General features: G+C 44.4%; 1 protein-coding gene across 2 annotated transcripts in view; it reads right to left on the bottom strand.

Annotated features, from left to right (window-relative positions):
• Nucleotides 1-12,757, bottom strand: part of LOC148508927 (NXPE family member 2-like) — a 144,978-nt gene that overhangs the window by 19,067 nt on the left and 113,154 nt on the right. The gene's annotated exons all lie outside the window — the stretch shown is intronic.

The following is a 12,757-nucleotide window of genomic DNA, read 5'->3' as shown; positions in this document are numbered from 1 at the left end:
GGTGAGGGGGAGCTGTGTGAGCTGTTGGGGAGGGTATGCAGTCGGGAAACCGGCTGCCTTAATACCGACAGCCGGCTTCCCGGCTGCTTTATCCCGGCGTGGGATAAATGACTGGCGTCTATATCTAGACGCCTGTCATTTACCCAACACCGGGAGACCGGCGCCCGGCATCCCGATCAAAGGGATGCCGGGCACCGTGAGCGAACAGCCGTGGGGGGGTGGTGGTTAGGTTGAGGGCACCCGGGGGGGACTTAGGGTTAGGCACCCCCCCTAGGAGGGTTAGGGTCAGGCTAGGGGAAGGGGGGTTCGGCACCCCCGGGGGGACTTAAGTTCAGGCAGCAGGGAAGGGGGGGTTACGGTTGGGCACCTAGAGGGGGGATTAGGGGTAGGCACTTGGGGGGGGTACCCCTATGGAGGGTTAGGGGGTTAGGTTATACTTACCTTAGGGACAAACAGGATTCCAGCGCTGTCGGGCTTCCGCTGCCGGGCTCTGCTGATCTGTCGGGCTGCCTCTGCCGGGAATCGAACTGCCAGCCATGCGGCAGCCGGGATTCCATACCGATTCCATTGGAATTGCAGTGGCAGCCCGGTAGAGGTAAAAATCCTGATCGTTCTTTTTAGTAAGTATCACTAACCTAATTCCCCCCCTAACCATTACCCTGCCTAACCCTAATACTCCTATATGTGCCTAAACCTAACCCAACCCCCCTTCCCTGTAGCCTAACCATAAGTCTCCTGGGGGGTGCATAACCCTAACCTCCCCCGGGGGTGCCTAACCCTAACCCCACCTTCCCCAAACCTAACCCTAAGTCCTCCCTGGGAGCCCCTAACCTAACCCTCCCCCCGCGGCTGTCCACACCTGGCTTATCTTCGATCGGTATGCCGGGCTCCCGGCGTAGGTCTAATGACATGCGTTGCCTGTCATTAGTACCTTGCCAGGATTAGACAGTCGGGAAGCCGGCGGTCGGGATATCGTCCGTCGGCTTCCCAACTGCTTCCCACTCAACAATGATATAACGTAGAAAATATTTAAAAAAATATATCCTTGCACTAGTCAATGACAATAAATGAATTAATCAACTGGGATGGTTCTTTATCTTGTAGTGCCCTGCTTTAATGCTTCTCATGTTAGAAGTAACCTCATAAATAGGAGGAAAAACACAGTGTAATGACCCCAGTAGCGTAAAGAAGTTCATAATAACTATTTCTGACTCGCCGAGACAGGGGCGCCAAGATACCACCCTGGCAATCAGTAAGAAGTAAAGTGATCACATGTGATCACTTTACTTCCTGCTTTGGACCTCAGGTGTGGTACTACGCATGTGCAGGTGTCCATTGGTACATGTGCAAGCAGGCAGCTCCGTGGAGGAATCCATTTGAGCATACTGGAGCAAAAGTAAATCTGACAATTAAGCAGCCCAGATAGAAACCTATAAGGGCTGCTGTTGCTGTCAGAAATGTAATGACCATGTCAGATTTGAGAGAGCTGCTGTGGATCCTCCTTCACATAACCAGGAGATCCTTAATATGGGTTGGGTAAGAAATCTCGGCAGTCGGGAAGCCTGCTGTCAAAATGCCGACAGCTGCATCCTGATGCTAGGAATCCCGACAGGGGTCGGGAATGTTAACCTTCTCCCCCTAACCTCCTTTCTTGCACCCTAACCCTCCCAACCCCGCACCCTCCCTGTTAGTGCCTTAACCCTACCCCCTTGGTGCCTAAACCTAACCCTTCCAACCCTAACCTCCCCCCCAAAGCCTAATCCCCGTGGTGCCTAATGCTAATCCTCCACCCCCCCATAGCTAACAGCTAAGGGCACCCCAGCTTACCTTCAATCGGGATGCTATCTGTTGGGACTCAGGCGTCGGTCTGTGGGCTGGCGATAGGATTTAGCCGCCTATGTTAAATCCCGGGTCGGGGTTACGACGCCGGGATTTCAACAGACAGTGCCCCGGGCGTCGGTATTTTAACTACATACCCCTTAATATATGTGGGTACTCGAAGAAAACAGGTGTGTTCGGAAGATATTCCACAAATATATTTTTTGAGTTATGCCACTAAAGGGCCTATTCATCATCACTTATTTTTCACAAAAGCATGTGAAAATTAAAATTTTCATATATTTTTGTACAAAATAAGTGTCAGCGTTATTCATCAAGTTCCGAAAAAGCATTTTTTTTGGCACCTGATGGTGTTACCGGACACCACTTTCAGATGGCGTTCAGTCCCCGATAACCTTCACAGCAGGCTGCTGTGTACACGGCAGCCTGTGAAGATTTACTTGGCAGCCACAGCAGAGGGATCTCTGCAGATCTCTCCCTGCTGTGTCTGCTCTCTGCACTGCCAAGCCACTGCAGACATGTGGCCCGGACTCACCGAAAGAAGACAGGCAGCAGGAAGTAGGGGGGCTGTACACCTGCGCGGGGGGAGTTCGGGCACCAGGAGGGGGGGCGGATTGTACATCCATGGGGGGGAGGGGGGCCAGATTGTACATGCGAGGAGGAAGGGGGCCGGGTCGTACACCCACAGGGGGGGCAGTGACGTCTGCAGCCTGTTTTCACTGCACAGCTTGAAGGCAGGCAGTGAAAACTAGGCGAAAAGTCTTCCACTTCCGAAAAACTGCTTCATAGAAACAGCAGTTTTTTGGAAGTGATAGTTTAGGGCAGGAGGCATGATGAATGCAATGTGAGTGGTTCAGATTTCAGAGATTCGAACCCACCCGAACTTAGGGGATCAGAGTCAGATCCGAGTTGGCTAGGGTTTTCCCGCCTGACTCGGATCTGAAAATGAGGCAAAAAGTCATCATCCAGCTGTCAAATTCTTGCGGGTTTTGGATTGTATGAAAGGTCCAGCACTCACCGCCATTTTTCATTCCAGCTGTGGAGATTGAAGCGAGAGGGAGCTGGGGAGCTGTGCTGAGGGAGCTGTGCTGTTCTACTGTGCATAGGGGCTGGCTAGGTTACTGTTGTATGAGGGGCTGGCTGCTTATTTCCATAGGGGGCGGGGCTGGCTGTTGTCCATATACTGGGGCTAGCTTGCTGTTGTCCTGTCCACTCCATAGGGGCTGGCTGTTGTCTGTAATATCCATATATAGTTATATACTGGGTCTGGCTGGCTGTTGTCCTGTGCACTCCATAGGGGCTGGCTGTTGTGTATAGGGCTGGCTGTGCTGCTGTGTTGTCCAGGGGGTGCTCTGTCCATCAGCGGTGCCATTAACCCCCAGTGTGAAAAAAATAAAGTAGTTTTTTATTTCTGTGTGTTTACGCGCCTGTTAGCCATACTTATCAGCAACGTAGGTGTGCAAGGGTGCTGTGCTGCCTGTGTCTCAATTATCAAGGGGCTGCTGCCTCGTTCAGGGGTGCTCTTCACCCCCAGTGTGAAAAAAATAAAATAAATTTTTTTGTGTGTGCGTGTTAGCCTGTCACATCACCAGTGTTCAAATAAAAACAATTTTTTTTGTGTGTGTGGTCGGTTGTGTGCGATTGCTGCAACTTAGCTGTGCTATAATTGCTTGGTGACACTGCTGTAAGATCGCAGTGAGTACGGAGGACAGTCACATGACAGGAGAGCAGGATCCACATATCAGTGTTGCAGCTGCCAACAGCAGTCATGATGACGATGCAAGGCCATCAATGTCATTTATGAAGGCTGATGTACCAGGGCTTAAGTCAGGCCAAAAAGTCAGGATAAAAAAAAAAAAACTTTTACCTTGTTAAAGAAGAAAAAAATCTAAAGCTAAGTCAGCTTTAGAGAAACAAAAAATTGGCAATATGCCATTCACTACACGAAGTGGCAAGGAAAGGATAAGGCCTTGGCCTTTATTATTTATGACTGGTGGTTCTAGTCATGATTTAAGCCCCTCTGCTTGTAGGAGAGATACCAAAAAAATTTAAATTGTTAAGACGAGTAAGACACCGCAACCAACTGTGTGCTCCGAAAAATCACAAATGCCCGAGGAGAGTCCAAGTGTGTCCGCAGTTGCCATGTGTGAGCCTGACCTTTTGGATCCTCCTTCCACCATTTGTGTGCCCTCTGCAAATGTGGGGATGAGCAGCACAAGTCAACATGCTGACATAGAAATCGTGGATGCTTCTGTGGAATTGCACGAGGAGGATGAGGAGGATATTTATGTAGTTGGCGATAACAACAAGGATGATGAAGATGATGATGATGATGTTGATGGCGAGGATGTTTGTTTAAAGACTTTAAATCAGGCAACAACTGTTGCCCGTGGTGGGGAAAATCCCACTGTTGCCTTGTGTGGAATCATTTCCTCCCAAATCCGGACAACCTTTGCCAAGCCATTTGTAACCATTGCCATGTAACATTGAGTAGAGGTAAGGACCTTAACCATCTTGGAACCTCCTCCCTGTTATGTCACTTGCAGTGCATTCATCAAATTGGAAAGAGTACAGAAACTTTGTGGACAAAAAAGTGAACAACAATCAGTCCAGTGTCCCCTAGCTGCTCCCTTCTATCTGGATCCAAGCGCCTGCAATCTCCACCACCAACACCTGCATCATCATCAACATCCTCATTTGTGATCGGAAGTAGTCCTGCATCCAATATCATAAGGACTGAGGGCCTCATTCAGAGGCGTCATAGGATGCAAGCGGTCGTTCTGAAACAGCGCGGCCACTTGCATCCTGAACTGCTGCCTCCATGTCGGTCATTAGACTGTGGGTTAACACCCACAGCTCTAACGACCACTAAGGGTGATGGTCGCGATGGTCAAGACCATCGCAACCATCGGGGCTTATGACGAGACCCTAAGGTAGGGTCTCGTCAACCTTAAGCCCCAGGGAGCTTCCTGCTCTGTTTGAGCAGGAAGCTCCCCACTGACATCACTGATGATGTCAGTGGGGCCGCCCCCAAACAGCAAGCGTTCCAACAGGAACGCCTCCATTTGGCCAGGCACGCCCCCGGCCCGCCCAGCAAACAGAGCGAGCTGTCACTCAACATCGACAGCTCGCCCCGTCTGCAACGAGACCCCTAACGACGGATCACCCGTCATTAGCCGGGTCTAGCGCATGCACACGACAGAGCCGGCTCCATCATGCGTATGCACACTGGAGCAACATCAACCCGGTTGCGAGCTCATAGAGCTAACGACCGGGTCTGAATAAGCTCCTGAGTCCTCTCCTATCCATTGTTCCTCATAATGATCCTTGAGTGTTACGCCTGCTGCTGCTGTTGCTATGACTGGATCTTCATCCCAGAAGGGGACCAGGAAGAAGACTACTTTTAGTAGTTCAAGTTCAACCAAACAATTGACTATCAAACAATCCTTTGCATTGGCAAACAAGTATGACAGCAAACACCCAGTTGCACAGTGGATTACTGACGCCATAACAGCTATGCTGGTATTAGATGTGCGTCCGCTATACGCCATTAATGCAGTGGATTTTAGATAGTTAATGGAGGTCCTTTTTCCCCACTACCTTGTCCCTTCTAGATTCCACTTCTAGCAATTCCCAATCTGTACAAGGACATTAAAAAAAACCTTATTAATGTCCTCCAAAATGCCGTTGTGCCCACTATCCAATTAACCACAGATATGTGGACAAGTGGGACAGGGCAAACTAAAGATTACATGACTGTGACAGCACAATGGGTAGGTGTATTGCCTCCAACAGTGCAAACAGCAGCATCTATCAAATGCCAGCTCATTCAGAGGCAGGCTACGCTGTGTATCAATGGTTTCAGTAAGAGGCATAGTGCTGAGAACCTCTTAGAAAAACTCAGGGAAATCATTGCAAAATGGCTTACCCCACTTGGACTCTCCTCAGGATTTGTGATTTCTGACAATGCCAGCAATATTGTGTGAGCATTATATCTGGGCAACTTCGAACACATCCCATGTTTTGATAACACAATGAATTTGGTGGTGCAACATTTTTTGAAAAATGACTGGGGCGTGCAGGAGATGCTCTCGGTGGCCCAGAAGATTTCAGGACATTTTCGACATTCAGCAACTGTGTCGAAGATTGCAGCACCAGCAAGAACTATTGAATTTGCCCTGCCATCAGCTGAAGCAAGAGATAGTAACTAGGTGGAATTCCACCTTCTATACGCTTCAGCGGATGGAGAAGAAAAAGGCCATCCAAGACTACACTGCGGCCTATGACATAGGGAGAGGGAATGCACCTTAGTCAAGCGCAGTGGAGAATACTTTCCGTGTTGTGCAAGGTTCTCAAACCCTTTGAACTTGCCACATGTGAAATTAGTTCAGACACTGCCAGCTGGAATCAGGTGATTGCCTTAATCAGACTTTTGCAAAAGAAGCTGGAGAAACTGAAGGAGGAGCTGAAATGGAGTGATTCTGCGAAGTATGTCGGACTTGTAGATCAAGCCCTTCATTTGCTTCGACAGGATTCAAGGGTCGTCAATCTCTTGAAATCAGATCACTATATTTTGGCGACCATACTTGATCCTAGGTTTAAGTCATACCTTGTATCTTTCTTTCCGACAGACATAAATCTGAAAAGATGCAAAGAGCAGGTGGTGAAAGAATTGTCAGCTCAAGCTACAGCTGCCAGGAAAAAACTAAATTTTCCTAAGAGACCAACTGCTGGTAGTGATGCAGATCAGTCAGCAAAACCTAATGACATCTGGTTGGGTCTGAAAGAACTGCCTACAATGAGTGACATGTCTACCGTGACTTTGTCTGATATGGTCACCATTCAGAGAATGGTGGATGACTATTTTAGGGACAGCATCCAAATAGGCATGTCAGACAGTCTGTTTCACTACTGGCAGAAAAAAAGGCAATTTGGAGTCCCTTATGCAAACTGGCTTTGCTGTACTTAAGTTGCCCACCCACCAGAATGTACTCTGAAAGAGTTTTCAGCGCAGCCGAGAACCTTGTCAGTGATCGTCGTAGTAGGTTACTTCCCCAAAATGTGGAAAAGATGATGTTCACAAAAATGAAATACAAATTCCACGAAGAACACTTACCCAGCACTTACGTCCAAAAAATACAGAAGCGTCTGTAATGATGGATTCCAGCGGGGACAAATTAATATTGTGTGAAGAGCACACACTGATGGGGATGACGATGACAACATCTAATGTATTGTAAAGCCAGTTTGTGTATGGGATCATTGCCACCAATGTCGACTGCGCATTGGCTGCTTGTTTTGTGGGGGGTTTAAATAAACCAATCATTTCAGCCACAAGTGGCAGTCCCTGTCACTGAAGTGAGTGGTTTGTTAACTGTGAATGTCCTGTTTCATATACACAACATAAGGGTGGGTTGGAGGGCCCAAAGACAATTCCATCTTGCACCATTTCCTTTCCATTATGTGCTGTTTGGGGCATTGCTGTCTGACATTATGAATGTCCAGAAATTCTCATGGCCACAGACAGCATCTCCTGCATGCCCCTTTCATTTTTTTTAAAGAAAAGTCTGAACCAACTGCTTCTTGTTGTGTCAACCCGGCGGCACAAGTCGCACAACAGTGACATTCAGCCAAGGGTTCTCAGCCCTCAAGGCTGCTACACGGCCTAAAGGCCACATCCTGCTTCACGGCCCAAAGGCCACCTATCATCACTCCTCACCAGCCCTCAAGGCTGTAAGGACCGCAACTTGCCAAGAGTTCAAGCCCTCAAGGCTGTTGAAGGACTGGTTCCTTCCTAATGATAGCTCTGCATTCCACTAGTACTACTCAGCCTGTAGGCTGCATCAACAATTAACTCTCAACTATCAATTCTTCAGCCAGTGGCTGCACCAATTATCAACTCTTCGTTCTTCTTCCAGTGGCTGCACCAATTATCAACTCTTCTTTCTTCTTCCAGTGGCTGCACCAATTATCAATTCTTCAGTCAGTAGTTGCACCAATTATCAAGTATCAACTCTTCTTACTTCAGCCAGTGGCTGCACCAACTGTCAATTCTTCAATCCTCAAGGGGTACACCGACCATCATCTTTGCACAGTCCTCAATTCTATTTATCACTCAGTTTTGAGCCAGTTAGCTGGATGCAACCTTTTGGCCGTTAACTATATGAAAAAAATCAATATTGTGAGCTGTGAGGTGGTCAAAATTGACTGGAAACGAGTGGAAATAAATGTTATTGAGGTTAATAATACTGTAGGAACAAAAACAGGCCCATTTTATGTGATTTTAGCTTTTTCTATGATTTTTTAAGAAAAAATTCCAGATCCAAAACCGAAAAACAAAACATGGAGGTGAGGTTTTGGCAAAACCAATCCAGATCCAAAACCAGGGGAGATCCAGATCCAAAACCCAATCACGAGGGTCGGCACACATCTCTAGTTTAAACTCGCAGCAAGTTCAAACCATAATTATCACATGAGAACTGACAGAAGAAAAAAGACAAGATTTTTATCTGGTGCACTTCAGGGGTCAGGATATCCTGTATTTAATTCTCTGGAGCAATAATAAAATATAACTTTTATTTCAATATACTTAAAATATAGTAGCTAAGTCCAAAGTTTGGGGGGCGAAATATAATTACAATAAAAAAAGATAAGTAAAGAGTGTGTACATATGTAGAATGATATAAAGTGATTTAAAAAGCCACCTGCTGCCGGTAAATTCAACGTACTGGTATTACCTAAGGCCTATATGGTTTAACGTATTGAAATATAAAGAGATAATATCTATGTTGTTACTCCGTAAAGTTTACAAATTGTTACACTCGGAGGATGGTTATATGATGGGAGTTAAGTGTGATTAATATTAATATCGTTTTACCCAGGGAATATTTTATAAGTATTGAGAGGTAATCCTGATCTTATATTGCTAAGGAGTAACCTCAATTATTACCACATGTATATTGTGTATCATGTCTTGTTTTCACTATCAGTATCCATAAGCTGTTTATATTTGGTACCTATTTGCAACAAGACTGCAACATATTGCAATAAAGACACATTTTTAAGTATACTTCAATCATGAGCTTCCTCACAGTACAAATGTGCACTTGTTAATCTTAAGCAAAATGAGCCCTCATATAATGTAATTTGGCTCCTTATCTATGTTGCTGTACAATTTTAATGAGGCTAGTTTGGTTTGTGCTGTCATGCACTAACTCATGTCCCAAATCTCATACATATACACGTGGTGGGTTTATTAATAACGATATTGCTCGTCTGTTACAGTCACAGTACGGCGTCACACACTTCTCCCACAACAACCAGTCCCTACAAGCCCGGTTACACATATATTAATTTTTCTGGTATTGCTGACGTTTTGCATATAATAGTGCTATAGCCGGCGGCAGCGTGGCATGCCGACGCGCGTTTCGCAGATAGCAGCTTTGTCTAGGCAAAGCTATAGCACTATGGTACCAAGTCAAACAGAGTCCCGGTTCGGATCTTTCCACAGTTCCGACTCGAACCTCAAAACCAAACTCGTGTGTGGATTGACTGCAAACAGGTCAAAATTACATAATGTTAGTTTTTTTTTTTTCCCTTAATTATAGATCCAAAGCATGTGAGGGTGATTTTGCAAAAACCAAAACACGATGAAGAATCCAGATCCAAAACCAAAACACGGAGATCGGCGCACATCTCTAGTTGTAACTGAGAGATGCTAACGACTCAGAACCACCTGTATATGCATGTGTTCAACTACCGAACATGCGCAGCACAACAAATTTCAACATTTAAAATCAGCAAAATAAAAAACATAGATAAGTGAAGACACAAGGAAAGAAGTGAATAAAATAGTGTGTACTTTACTTCAATGCATCACAAGTTATTTATTATATGTGTGTAGCAGAGCAATTGGTGGACTAACCAATGAGAAAATTATATATATTTTCTATTCAGTGAATTTGTGTCACATTGCAGATATTATTGAGCTTATTGCTGCTATTGATGTTATAAAATGTTCAAGCACCAGCACAGTCATAACTATTATAGCAGTTATACAGTATGTATACTCCTTTATACATTATCATTAGTACAGTATATTCCAACTACCAGACAGTTCAATATCTCCTATAAACTAAAGATGAGTGGTTCGGGTTAACGTAAATCTGAAAATGTTATGCCATATTGGAGGGGAGGGGATCACAATGAAAGGATTGACAAAATAGAGAGCAAATGGATATTCAACTTACAGACTCTGATCCCAGAAGGACTAAATATAGATCCATAAATCCCATTTGGATCATACAGTGCACATAATGTCTATATTGATGACAATGTGTGCAATTATTGACGTAAGGCAACATGGTAAGAGTTTTCATGACTTTACCTGAAAGTAAATCCCTGAAATATATGACTGACACTGAGACATCAGCCAAGCTTTAATAAGAAACATCACTAAATAATCGTTATATATATTTTTATTTTTTATTTTATTTTAATTTAATTAATTTATTTTATTTATTTTGTTTTAGACCATTTAATCATAGCATGGCATATGGATACATATGGTAGACATCAGAAAGGGCTAAGATATAAGTCATGATCAAGTAATAGAATATCATCCAAGAGGTCTATAATGTAATAATATTGGATCCATATAGTTATATGAACATTATAATTAACTAGAGAAGCAGAATGTTTTTTTATATGTATAACTGATAAAATGGCCGCACACTATGAGGAGACACTTTCCTGGCCATAACCCCAGCATTACATATGCTCTCCACCAAGAAAATGGCCGCCGCAATACCTTATCCACTAGCTGTTAGATTCATGTCCTCAGCAAAATGGCCGCCGAAGTCCGCGCAAGTGCAATGCACAAACCAAAGACTGTAGAAAACACTCTAGTGTCCATAACTCGGTTACTGGAGCTGACGATGATGCGATCCCAAACCCGGAAGTGCGGTGGGCGCGAACAGCGGCAGCTAGCACAGATGATCCACAGAACATATTTAAGAGGGACACAGAGAAAGGTAGGCACCTTGAAAAAGTCCATTTTAACTGGATGAAACGCGTTGGTCCACGCCCCTTTTTCCTACAAACGAACTTGATTATATCACATGCAATAGTGCAGAATTTGGGACTTATACTGCCTGTCCAAATTTTTTTTGCTTTTATAGACTCCTGTGAGTCTTCATTTTTAATATAAATAAAAGCCATTCATTGCACTGGAGTACATAGTCTCCTTACATACCCATTACCCCACTCTCCATCAAAACTTCTTCTGAGCACCGGGATGAGGGATACCAGCAGGAACTGACTTCACATTTGGTGGAGAGAGAGGAGAGAGAAGAGGTTACGTTTAGTACCGAACACCCATCCTACAGAATTAAGGAAGGCATTATATAAAGAACATCCAACCCACAGATCTATATAGACATTTCTCAAAGACCCTTATGTTTGAAGCCCCACAAGAATTCATTGGACATTGTGGACACATTTAAAGACATTACTTTTTTGAGATATTGAAATCATATAAAGAACACCCTGCCTACAGATTACCACTAAGGAATTGTTATTATATTTGACACCATTCTATTAATAACCCAGAGCGCACCACCAATGTGCTTATAATTTATGTTTATGTAGAGGTGGGATACCTCTTTTTAAGTGGAGCCGCTAGGGTTATTATAAATAAGAGATCTAGAGCGCTGTTAATCCCCTTCTCATCGGAAATCTGAAAATACCCAAACTTGGGGTTTTCAAGGAACTGAGTCCTGGCTCGGGCCCTCCCGTCAAGCTGGTATCTCAAAATGAGGCAAAAATGGTAAACTTTTGTTAACTTTTCTTCACGATCCATAGGGTCCACAGGGATACCATGGGGAAATGTGATTGGAGTGATCCAGGCACCAAAAGGTTAAGCTTTCAGCTCCTAGGATGCCTTAGGTCCTCCTCAACATATACCCCGCCCCTGGCCACAGGCATTCAGTTTTTTGTAAACAAGCCCAAGGCAGGAGAAGGAAAAAGAAGAAAGTACAATGTACACCAAAAACACTGAAACTGAAGATGAGGGAAACCGTGACCGAAAGAAGAATTACCCAATACAGCTAGGTACATCAGGGTTGGTGCCCTGTGAACCCTATGGACCTAAAAAAAAATAGTTAACAAAGGGCAGTGCCTAAAATTGGTAATGTTGTTGCAGGACAGCAAACTGTAGAAATTGTTGGCAAGATAGCATAATAGACACATGCAGATAAGCTTCCTGAATGTCCAGGGAAGCCATAAAATCCCTAGGCTTCAATGACAGAATATTTGACGAAAGAGTCTCCATTCGGAGCTTGGGTACACTGATAGGGTTTTCAGATTTAAAACAGACTGGAACTCCTTCCTTGTTAAACCACAGGAACTGGGATTATCACCCTTGCACACAGCAGGGAGTATATGGCCTTCTGGAGGGCCAAGGCCTTGATAGAATCTGATGGGAGAGTTGTACAAAAAACCTCTGGGGAGGATGCTTCCGAAAAGGTGAAGGCATACTCCTGAGAGACCACTTCTCGGACCCAGGCGTCTGTTGTTTGATGCAAAGAAAGAGAGGAAAAGTGGTTGTATCTGACAGGCGCACTAATAAACAACTAAAATATAACTTTTATTAATTTATTCCATTAATAAACCAGAACCTTATCACTAGGTTCAGGTTGGAGATCAGTGAAATATATAGCTAAAAATTGAATTTCTTATGATGTGAAAAAAATGTGTGTTGGTGCTCAAACAAAAAATAATAAATAAAAATAAATTAATAAACTATCTGATGTTAAGGTGTCTAATGTATTTATAAATTCTGAAATGCACTGTCCATAAATTCGACTGTATAAATAATTCACCACAGTTAGTGCTCCCGATTGGTCATAATTCAACAAAT

This window comes from Taudactylus pleione, unplaced genomic scaffold (assembly GCF_031769625.1).
Source record: "Taudactylus pleione unplaced genomic scaffold, aTauple2 ptg000334l, whole genome shotgun sequence".
Lineage (NCBI taxonomy): Eukaryota > Metazoa > Chordata > Amphibia > Anura > Myobatrachidae > Taudactylus > Taudactylus pleione.
This window is presented reverse-complemented; position numbering and strand designations above follow the sequence as displayed.